Below are 9,982 nucleotides of genomic sequence, written 5' to 3'. Positions count from 1 at the left end.
ATATCACAAATCCACTCAGTGCCTGCTTCTTGGCCAGGTGTCTGTTAGGTTGTTTTGGCAATGAGTACCATTGTCTGATTAAGTTAGTGTGCCCATAGCACTCATTTCGAAGCCCAGGACAGTGTCCCAGGCAGTGACAAGGGCCACAGGGTCTGTCTGCAGTCGCCCAGCCATTGTTCTCATCACCACAGCACTCGCCGTGGTGGGTTTGGGGTATAGTCAGTCTGCCAGGCCTCCCCATACTTGCATTCCAGCCCTCATGAGCAAACCCCTCCCTAAACCGGTTCTTGAATTGGGAAGCCAAAAACTCTTTAATTTGATATTTCTGAGCCCAAATCCTCCCTAAATGAGTGTTTCTTAGCTCCCTAAATTGGTGTTTCAGACACCAAAATATCCTTAAATGGGTGTTTCTGAGCCTGGAATCTCTCTAAATTGCTGTTTCTGAGCTCAAAATATCCCAAAATTGCTTTCTTTGAGACTCGGAGCTACATAATTTTTTTTTCCCCCAGACAAAATCCACACAAAATCAGTGTTCTGGAGCCCCAGAGCCCTCAGATTGCTCTTTCTCAGCTCCAAAGCTCCTGAAATCACCATTATGGCCTCGAAGCTGCTGAAATAGGGATTCTAAGCCATGAAGTGCCCAAAATCAGTGTTCCAGAGCCCTGACGGCCACAACTCAAGCCCTGTGCCCAGTCTGCCATCAGCCTGTGGGGTTCACTCCCAGCGCTCCCAGTGCCCTCCCGGGGCATTCCTGGTGCCCCTGGGCGGCTCCCAGGAGCAGGGAGGGGCCGCTGGCTGCGCCCGTTTCCCACCCAGCCAAGGAACCACGCCCTGATGGGAGCACTTTAACTGTTAGTTTTAAGGCATGTAGAAGATATGGGTTTATGACGATAAAAGGAAATGTTGAGGGAGGAGGGAAGAGCCTGTGGGGGTGGGAACGGGGGCGGGCAGGGTGGGATATAACCGGGATGAGGAGCCTCCGGTGCTCACAGCCCAGCGTGGAGCTGCTTCTTCCCAGCCCTGACCCAGGTAAGTGCCAGCCCCTTGCTCCCGCGTTTCCTCAGGGCTTGCTCCTTCTGCTCCCGAAATGGATGTTTCTCAGCCCAAAAGCTCTTGAAATCGCTGCTTTGGCGCTCCAGAGCGCCCTAAATGATTACTACAGAGCCCAAAATGGGCTTAAATTGTTTTTTTGGAGCCCAAAAGCTCTCTAAATTGTTCTTGCTGATCTGAAAATATCCCCAGATCACTCTTCCTGATTCCCAAAGCTCCCGACATGACTTTTTCTCAGCCTTGAACTCCCCAAATTAGGGTTTCATAGGCCTGCATGTCCCTAAACTGGTGTTTAAGAGAGCCCCAGTGCTCCCAAAATCAGTATTTCTGAACCCAAATGCTGTTTCAGGTCCCAAAAACTCCCCATGCAGGTGTTTTTGAGCCCCAGTGCTCCTGAAACTTCTGTATTCTCAGTTGTGAAATTCCCTAAATGACAATTTTTTGAGGTCCAAAGTGTCTTGAAATGGTATTGCTGAGTCCCAAAGTACCCTAAATTGCTGCTTTTGAGCCCCAAGTCTCTGGACATTGAATTTTCTGAGCCCCAGAGCTCTTTAAATGGGTGTTTCTGAGCTCCCCCAGTTGCTTTTCCTGAGCCGCAAAGCTTCTTGTGATCCAGTTTTGGGTACTGTAGTTCCTTCAACATGTGTTTCTGAGCCCAAGAGCTCCCTAAATTGGAATTTTGAGCTGAAAAGCTGACTAGAGGGGCCTTTCTGAGGCCAAAAGTTCCCCCAATCAGTACTTTTGAGCCAAATGCTCCCTAAATTAGTGCTTCTCAACCCCAATGCTGCCTAAAGTTTGGGTTTGTTTAGAGCCCAAAATCTCTCAAATCAGTGTTTGGGACCCCAAAGCTCCTAAAATCATTGAGTCCCAAAGCTCCAAGGCTTGCAGTTTCTTAGCCCAAATGCTCCTGAATGGGAGTTTCTGAACCCCTGAGAAGCCAAAATTGCTTGTTTTGATCTCAGAAGCTGCCTACATCTTTTTGTTTTTGGAGCCAAACCCATCCCTAGATGTTTTGGAAGGCTGTGCCTGAGTGCTGGTGGAATGCAGTGGAAGGGGAGAGACTCTGCCAGAGGAGTGTCAGGGAGGATGAGGATGGGAGGTGGGAAGAGCAGCTGGGATACCTGGAGATCCTCAACAGGAAGGGCAAAGGCTGACTTGTGTGAGTGAGCAGTGGGGTCAGAAAGGGGGGACACGGCCTTGGCAGTTCAGAAACTCCCTGATCATCAGGGAGAGTTGGCAGAAGAGCTCTGGTGCCACCTGGAGGGGTCTCCAGGCCAGTGAGCAGGTTGCCATGGGGAAAGGCAACTGCCCTGGCATTGATGGCCAGGCAAAGCAAAGGGCTCCAGCAGCGTGGGGATCTGGGAGCGATGGCTCAGCAGAGCTGCCTGGTGGGTGGAGTGGGGGATGCTCACGGGGACCTGGTCCTGCCCCACAAGGAAGGGCTGGTCAGGGCTGTGCTCCTCAGTGACAGCCTGGGCTGTCACAGCCAGGAAATAGTGGGGTCCACTGAAGAACAGGGACTGAGGCCAGCAGCAGAGCACAGAGCTGGGGCTCCAGAGGAGAAGACTTTGATGTATTGAACTGTCCCAGTCCCCGGCTAGATGGTGACAGTGGGGGGGTGACAGTCCCCCTCTTTCGGGGCTCCGCAGAATCCCAGCTACCAGGGGAGGCCCAGCACGGAACAAAAAGACACAGCAGCAGCCTGGGCCTGGGGTGGCACTGGGTCACTTTATTTGATGTTACACTCCCCGAGTCTTGGGGTCCCAGGCAAGGAGCTGGGGGCAAACAGCAGCTTATAAAGGGGGGGCAGGTCTCAAGGGAGGATACCGTGTAAGAACTGTGGGTGGAATACAAGGCAGGGAATACAAGGGAGGAAAACTGCTCGGAACAGGAGGGGTTCACAACTGGCTGTGGGAGGAAGGGGTTTGAAACTTGGCAGAAAAGTAGCTAAACAGCAAAAAGATAAAGCGACACCTGGCTCAACTGAATAACAAAGGCAGGTGTGTGTCCCTCTAAAATCAGGGAGAGAAAAACACCAAAAGGACAAATCAAACAATAACCTTCAAAATAAAAACACAATACAAGACTGAACCAGATGGTGTCAGGGGCAGCAGCTCTGGAGGGTTCCCACTCCCTCGGGCTCCTCCCTCCCCCCTAGCACTTCCTTTCTCGGTTTGACACCAATTTCCTGTAAATGCCTATCAGGAAATCTGAGAGGGGGCAGGGATGGTCTCTCCAAAAGCCAGGAGTAAAGCACTCATCTCCTGAGGCTCTCAGCTGAACTGACCGAGCTCCAGGGTGAAAAGGCAGCACTAGGGTGGTGGAGCACACGAGCCAGCAGCAAAGCAAGGCAGCAAAGCAAGGCAGCAGCACCCAGGGCTGTGTGAGCAGGAGCCCAGCCAGGGGAAGGGCTGACCCCCCTGCCCAGCACATTCACACCACACCTGCCCAGCCCCAGGGGGCTGTGGCACTCAGGAACCACTGCCCTGGTGAGTCACTGGGATGGCAATCCTCTTCCAGCTGTCCTTCACTGCTGGTGGGATTTCCTTAATATCAGTGTCTGCAACAGCAAAACCAACAACAAAATGTGACCCTGCCCAAACAGAACCGTCTGCAGCAGAGCAATCTGCACAGTCTGCAGCCGCCCCTCTGGGCAAGGCCAGTGCAATCCCTGTTGGCCATACACAGCAGTGACACCCCCTCCTCACAAGGCTTCCAGGGCAGTGACCGTCCCTGGGCTGGGCACTGCTGAGGCCCCTCAAGTGCTGTGTCCAGTTCTGCCAGAGGAGATTGAGTGGGAAAAGCTCCCTGGACCATCCTGGGGCCTTCATTGGGCTTTGCTGAGGTTTGAAGGAGCCCTGCTGCCCTCCAGGGCTTTCAGTGTCTTTGCCTCATCTGTGCTGCAGAGGGTGGGAGACCACCAAGTTAATATTTCATGGATTTCCCATTCTCACCCACTGTCTAGAGACACTAATCCAGCTCCTAATTCATTCATACAAAGCAAAAAAAATGGTCAATTCAGGCCTTACTTATTTATTTAATGGGTTTTTTGTCTGATAGCAAAAATTGTTGTTGTGGCTTTTACTACACATTATATTGGAGAAAAAGTAAAAAGTAAGTAGCATATTGATTAGGCACAGCCTGGATGCCATGAATATATTATGGAAAATTGTTTGTTTCTTTGATCTTGGCTGATCAGAAAAATTTTTAGTCCAAATATATAAAGAATAATTATTTCAGGGACTGAGTAGAACTTCATAAAATAAAATATAAAAATTAAAACAATAGCTCATCTTAGCACCCCAGACAAAGCATAATGAGATTTCACCACCACTCATACAATCCTCCTGGATTTAACTCAAAAACTGGTACTAATGTTGTATTAGACTCAATGCATAATTCAAAAAGTCTAATTTATTGGGCCTCTGTTGGCAGATCAGACTCTGTTGGTCTCTGGGCAACAGAGCCATCACTGGCAATGCAGAAGAGAAAGTGTCTTCCTTTTTTTTTTTTCTGGCCATACTCTTTTTCTCCTCTCTCCCCATTAATTTTCTTTTTCCTTCTCCTCCTCTCTCCTGTCTTTCCCCCTTCATTTTTCCCTCCTCAAAGCTTCAACTTTGGCTCAGGATTGCAGATCTAGCCCTGCATTAAATAAATTTCCTGTCTAAAGCAGTTGTCAGCGCTTCTTCTAAATATGAGAGAGAGAGAGAATGATTTGTCTCTGACTGTGAGAAGTGGGGTGACCCATCCCTGGAAGCACAACCATCTTTCCATGAGTGGTGATCTGAGCTAATGTCTGTGTTCATCAGTTACCAATGGCAGAGGCACATCCAGGACAGCTCCACGTGCACATCATCTGTTCATTGTTACTGTTTGAGAAGCCATCACACTATTGCTTTGTTTTCAGGAGAAATCCTTCAAACTCTGAGTGTTTTATGCCATTTATATGCTTTCCCTCCTTTCAGGCCCGAAAAAAAGAGCAAAAAGGAGGAGATAGAGCAGGGCTCAATCCTGGGAAAGCACCCCTGGCATTTCCTGTCTGATGCCTTCAGTTAGACCCGTGGGACAGCCACGGGCCCTGGGGCTGTGAGTTCTCTTGGGTCCCTGCTGGCATTTCTCTGTTTCTAATCCTCAGTGGAGCTCTTTTCCTCACCTGGGTCTATCCTCCCCTTGAACACCAGGAAAGCTTTCTTGCATGCAGCAGCTTTTAGCAAGGGCTTCCTTAATTCAGTCCAGGTCCTCCTCCTTCTCTGGAACATGGCCAAAGAAAACAGAAAGTCACAGGGAGCAGACAGCCCAGGGAAGTGGAGTGCAAGAAAGAGGGAGAGCAGAGCAAGGCAGCGAGCTGTGCCCTGAGCAGACCTTTCCTCACTCCGGAACAGTCCCTGTCTCTGCCTTCACCTCGTCACTGCTGCTCTGATGGATTGCTCAGAAGGGACAGGTGGCTTTGTTGGAAGGGTCAGCAGGGCCCTGCTTTCTCTAGCTGGCTGTGCAGAAGAGAATATTTAGGAAACTTCCCAGTCTGACCCTTCCCAAGGCTCTCTGGCCATCACACTCCAGCCACCAGAAGTGTTCAGTGCTGGGACTGGAGCCCCTCCACAGCAGTGGCTGCAATGCCCCAAGGGCCCTGCTGGACTCCCCACACCCCCCTCCCACACCCAGCCCCCGTGTCCTCCCTGGTTCCAGCCCAGGTTTCCCAGAGCAGTCTCAGCTGTCTGACTCCATAAAGTCATTTATTCCCAGTGCAGTAACACAGGAACAGCCTGAGCTGGTCCCCCAACAAGGGAGCCCCTCAGTTTTATCCCCTCACAGTCTGCATGCCCAAGGCTCAAGTCTGGCTCTTCCTTCCGGCCCTCAGCTCCTGCTGGGTCTCTCGGTGTCCCTTCCCCAGCTGTGCCACCACTCTTGGTGCCCTTTGTTGGCAGTTCATGAGCTCTTGTCTCGAGCTCCCACCTGGAGCTCAACTTGCTGGGCTGTGCCAACCTCATGGTTGGTCTTTAGTTTTCTCTGTGTTCAGTTCCAGCCATGTAGCCTCTCTGCAGGGGCTGCAGGGCTCTCAGGTCTCAGCCGTGCTGGGGAAGGGAATTTGATGATAAGATCACAGCCAGGGCCAGCCCTGCTCCGTCCCGAGCTCTGCAGCCTCCCCCCATTCCTGCCCAGCTGCTGCTGGGGCCCGGCCTGGCCAGAACAGGGACAAAGGGGAGAACTGGTGGCTGGCCCGGGGAGGGGGGAAAGGCCCGGCCAGAACAAAGCGAAGGGAGGAACCGGCGGGTGGCCCAAGGAGGGGGGAAAGGCCCGGCCAGAACAGGGCGAAGGGGGGAACCGGCAGGAGGCCCAGGGAGGGGGGAAAGGCCCGGCCAGAACGGGGCCGAAGGGGGGAACCGGCAGGAGGCCCAGGGAGGGGGGAAAGTGCCCGGCCAGAACAGGGCAGGACCGTCCGGCCCATCCCAGCTGAGACCGGGGAGTGGGACTGGGGCCCACCACATCCTCACCGACCAGAAACGGGGTTTTTAGTCTTTAACATCTGTGTTTTGCAGAGGCGTGTTCAGCTTCGCAGTGGCACCATAGACTGTCAGTTACACAAAAAGCTTTGCATCTCTTCCCCAAATTTTCTTCCCATTCCATAACACGACAAGAGTGAATACTGTAAAAAGGACACAAGTAATGAAATAAACAGGGCAGAAGATATCTCTCCTTTTTTGATGCCTTTATTAAAAGTGATCAGCTCAAGGTTGGGAGGCCCGATGGATCTGCGGGTTTGCCGTCGCAGCTCCCTGGAGTGACTCAGAGGAGGAGGCAAATGCAGCCTTTTCCACACGGGGGCAGAGCTGGGGGTCCGGCTTCACGAGAGCAGGCGGGGTCTATACACCCCTGGAACCCAATTTTGAGTTGGCAGTCTCGGGTCCTGGCTCCAATCATCATCTTCTGAAGTTGTGGTGAGGGACCATTAAGGTTTTCAGAGTCTCTGCTGGCTTCTCACCTCACCCCTGATGTCTAGAGACCACTTTGATCTCTGAATTCCATATTGGCTCGCTGGTTTAGGGGTTTATTAATTGCGTTTGGAATGGGGGCTTGCCCCATTGCATTTTGGCTCTAAACTTACCTGCATATCAACTCCTGGTCCCCTCCCCTCCACCATCGGGGGTGGGGGGATGCCATCCTCCCACCTGGCCACAAGCAGGGTGATGCTGATACAAATTCTCAACCATAGATGGCTAACGACCCGATACTTAACAGGTGATTACAACAAGCAGCTAACAAAAGCACTCCTCTTCCAGAACTGGTTAAACTTGTAATTCTACAACTTTTGGAAAAAAAATGGGTAACCCTTTTTTTGTTCATAACAGGTAACAAGAAAAGGGCATGGCTAATTTTTTTGCTAAGAGTTGCATTACTTGTTTAGACGGTGATGGAAGGGAAAACCAGTAAATTAAAAAACCCTGAGTAGATCAGAGGTTTGAGAAGTATAAGGGACATATGTGTCCCCAAAAAGCTCTTAAACGCCCTTTTTAAATCCTTAGGGAAATATTGTAGTGAAGCTTCCTTTTTTTAATTTTTGTTTTCAGGTGAAGCAGTGGCTAGAAGAAATGAGCTCGTTGAGGAAAGCTGGAAAACACTTAGGTGGCGGCATAGGTAAAAAAGAGTGGGCTCGTGGATCCCATTGCTCTTGTCTGTGGCCATCCTTGGGAACCCTTGGGGTGGGATGGGATGGGATGTGTTATCCCGGAGAGAAGTGAGGCCAGTGGAGGTCTCTCCCCTGAGCACGTTGCCTGCAGAACCCCTTCCTGAGCACAGCAGAAGGCCTGGCCTTTGGGGTGGGGTCAGTTTGGTCAGAAGGCTGACCTTCTCTGACCAGGGACATGTCCTACTCTAGTAGGGGGTGTTGCTGAGCAGGGCTTTGAGGGTCAGGCTGAAATGAATGTGCCAAGGGACAGTGAAGGGGCCTGGGAGGTCCCTCTCCACTCCCAAAGTGTGAGGCCGAAGAGTCTCACCTTCTTGTGGGTGGCTGGGCTGTGGTGGGACTGAGGTACCTGTGTGGTGCCTGAGTGCTGTGGCAGCTGAGGCAGCTCCCTGGCCCAGGAGAGCCTCAGTGGGCCCCGAGGATCAGGAACCCCCCAGCACTGCTGAGGTGCTCCTGGTCAACAGGAGCTCATGGCTCCTGGGCCAGCTGGGGAATGTGTTCTGCCCCAGAACCTGCTCAGTGCAGTCCTGGAGTTCCCTGGGGAAAGGTCCTTATTAAATGTCCTGGTTTTCTTTTTTATTTTTTTTTTCATATGTACTTCATGTTCAGTATCTGCGATTATTTGGTATGTGGTTGAGAAAGTCCTAGACCTGATATTCGACACATCCAGTAAGTGTGCTGGGTCCCATTGCTCTTGTCTGTGGCCATCCTTGGGAACCCTTGGGATGGGATGGGATGGGATGGGATGGGATGGGATGGGATGGGATGGGATGGGATGGGATGGGATGGGATGGGATGGGATGGGATGGGATGGGATGGGATGGGATGGGGTGGGGTGGGATGTGATGTGTTATCCCTGAGAGAAGTGAGGCCAGTGGAGGTCTCTCCCCTGAGCACATTGCCTGCAGAACCCCTTCCTGAGCACAGCAGAAGGCCTGGCCTTTGGGGTGGGATCAGTTTGGTCAGAGGGGTGACCTTCTCTGACCAGGGACATGTCCTACTCTAGCAGGGGGTGTTCCTCACAATTGGTAATGGTTTCAAAGACATAGCACATCCCTTCTGGGATTTCCTTTCCTTTCTTTGAACACTAAAGGAGGAATCTCACCCTGGGCTTAGCTACAGGGACAAAAGGCAGAAGCCTTTCTGTGCAGGTGAGTGCCAGTCCTTGCCCACCTGGAAACTCAACCCTGCCAAGCAGGAAGGAGATCCAGAGGTCTGTTGTGCATGAGGGCTTGGTGCAGTCAGATCAAGCAATCCCACCTGTCGATAAATTCCCATTTCCAAAGGCCTCCAGCCAGTCCTTTGTTACATTGCCCATCCCCATGCAGATGCCCAGGATCCCAGGGTGCAGAGATGTCCCAGCAGTGGGCTTCTCTCAGCACAGACCAGGACAGCCTGGAGGAGAGGAAACCAAAAACCAACCTATAGAAGATCCAAGAAGAGACCCTCAAAAAGAGACTTTAAAACAGAGGAGTTCATCATCCTCAGGCAGGATGGGTGGGCTCCCCTTCAGACAAGCAATGTCAGTTTCCCACTGACACCAATCCTTTTCTACAGCAGGGACAAATGTGGAGGGCAAAACACCCATGGAACGTGACATAGATGAAGACTTCCAGAAGCCCAGTTTCAGGGTGCCGAAGTTCACGGACATCAACAGTATGAGCCGGTGAAGCCAAATTTATTATCCCTAAGAGGGCTATATTTATAGTAAGTTTCTACTGTCCGCGCAACTCTAGCTAATACATGATTGGTTAATCCTAGCTGTTCACATGTCTAAAATAAAATGTTGATTGGATCATCTAATTTTTCACGTGTCTTGCTGTGGTCGTCTGGCCCACCCATTGCTTTCTCTTTTTTCTTACTTTCTCAAACTTGCTGACAAACTTGCTGAGTCTTGATGACTCTTCTTCTTGTATCATTCGCAAGGATATACCGACCCCATTTCTGAATATGTCCATTATTCATTGTTTGTGAACGTGTCCGTTGTCCATTATCCCAAGCAGGCTGGATTGGGCATCAGCTGAATATGGCCATTGTCCTGCAAAAACTCCTCAATCTGCAAAAAATCTTCAACACCCCAGAGTCTGACCCTGCCCCACAGCCCACCTCAGAAATGAACCACCCAGGTTGGATGGGGGTTCTGGTGAAGGAGATGGGCCAGATGCTGAAGGAGTACATTTCTCCAGCTGGTGAGAAATCCTACCCTTGCCAAAAAGAGGGAGAGTCTGATGGTGCAGCAGTGGAACCCAC

At 51.3% G+C, this 9,982-nt stretch overlaps 1 long non-coding RNA gene across 1 annotated transcript; it reads left to right on the top strand.

Moving 5' to 3' along the window:
- Positions 1–932: 932 nt before the first annotated feature.
- LOC132334937 (uncharacterized) lies at positions 933–9,535 on the top strand. The gene is made up of 4 exons (XR_009488570.1): positions 933–1,029; positions 7,617–7,683; positions 8,342–8,401; positions 9,290–9,535. It is a non-coding gene; the product is annotated as an uncharacterized LOC132334937 (long non-coding RNA).
- The last annotated feature ends 447 nt before the right edge of the window (positions 9,536–9,982 follow it).

This window comes from Haemorhous mexicanus, chromosome 16, assembly GCF_027477595.1.
Source record: "Haemorhous mexicanus isolate bHaeMex1 chromosome 16, bHaeMex1.pri, whole genome shotgun sequence".
In the NCBI taxonomy this organism is placed as follows: Eukaryota; Metazoa; Chordata; class Aves; order Passeriformes; family Fringillidae; genus Haemorhous; species Haemorhous mexicanus.
Note: the sequence above shows the minus strand (reverse complement) of the source record. Positions and strands in the feature narration are given on the sequence as shown.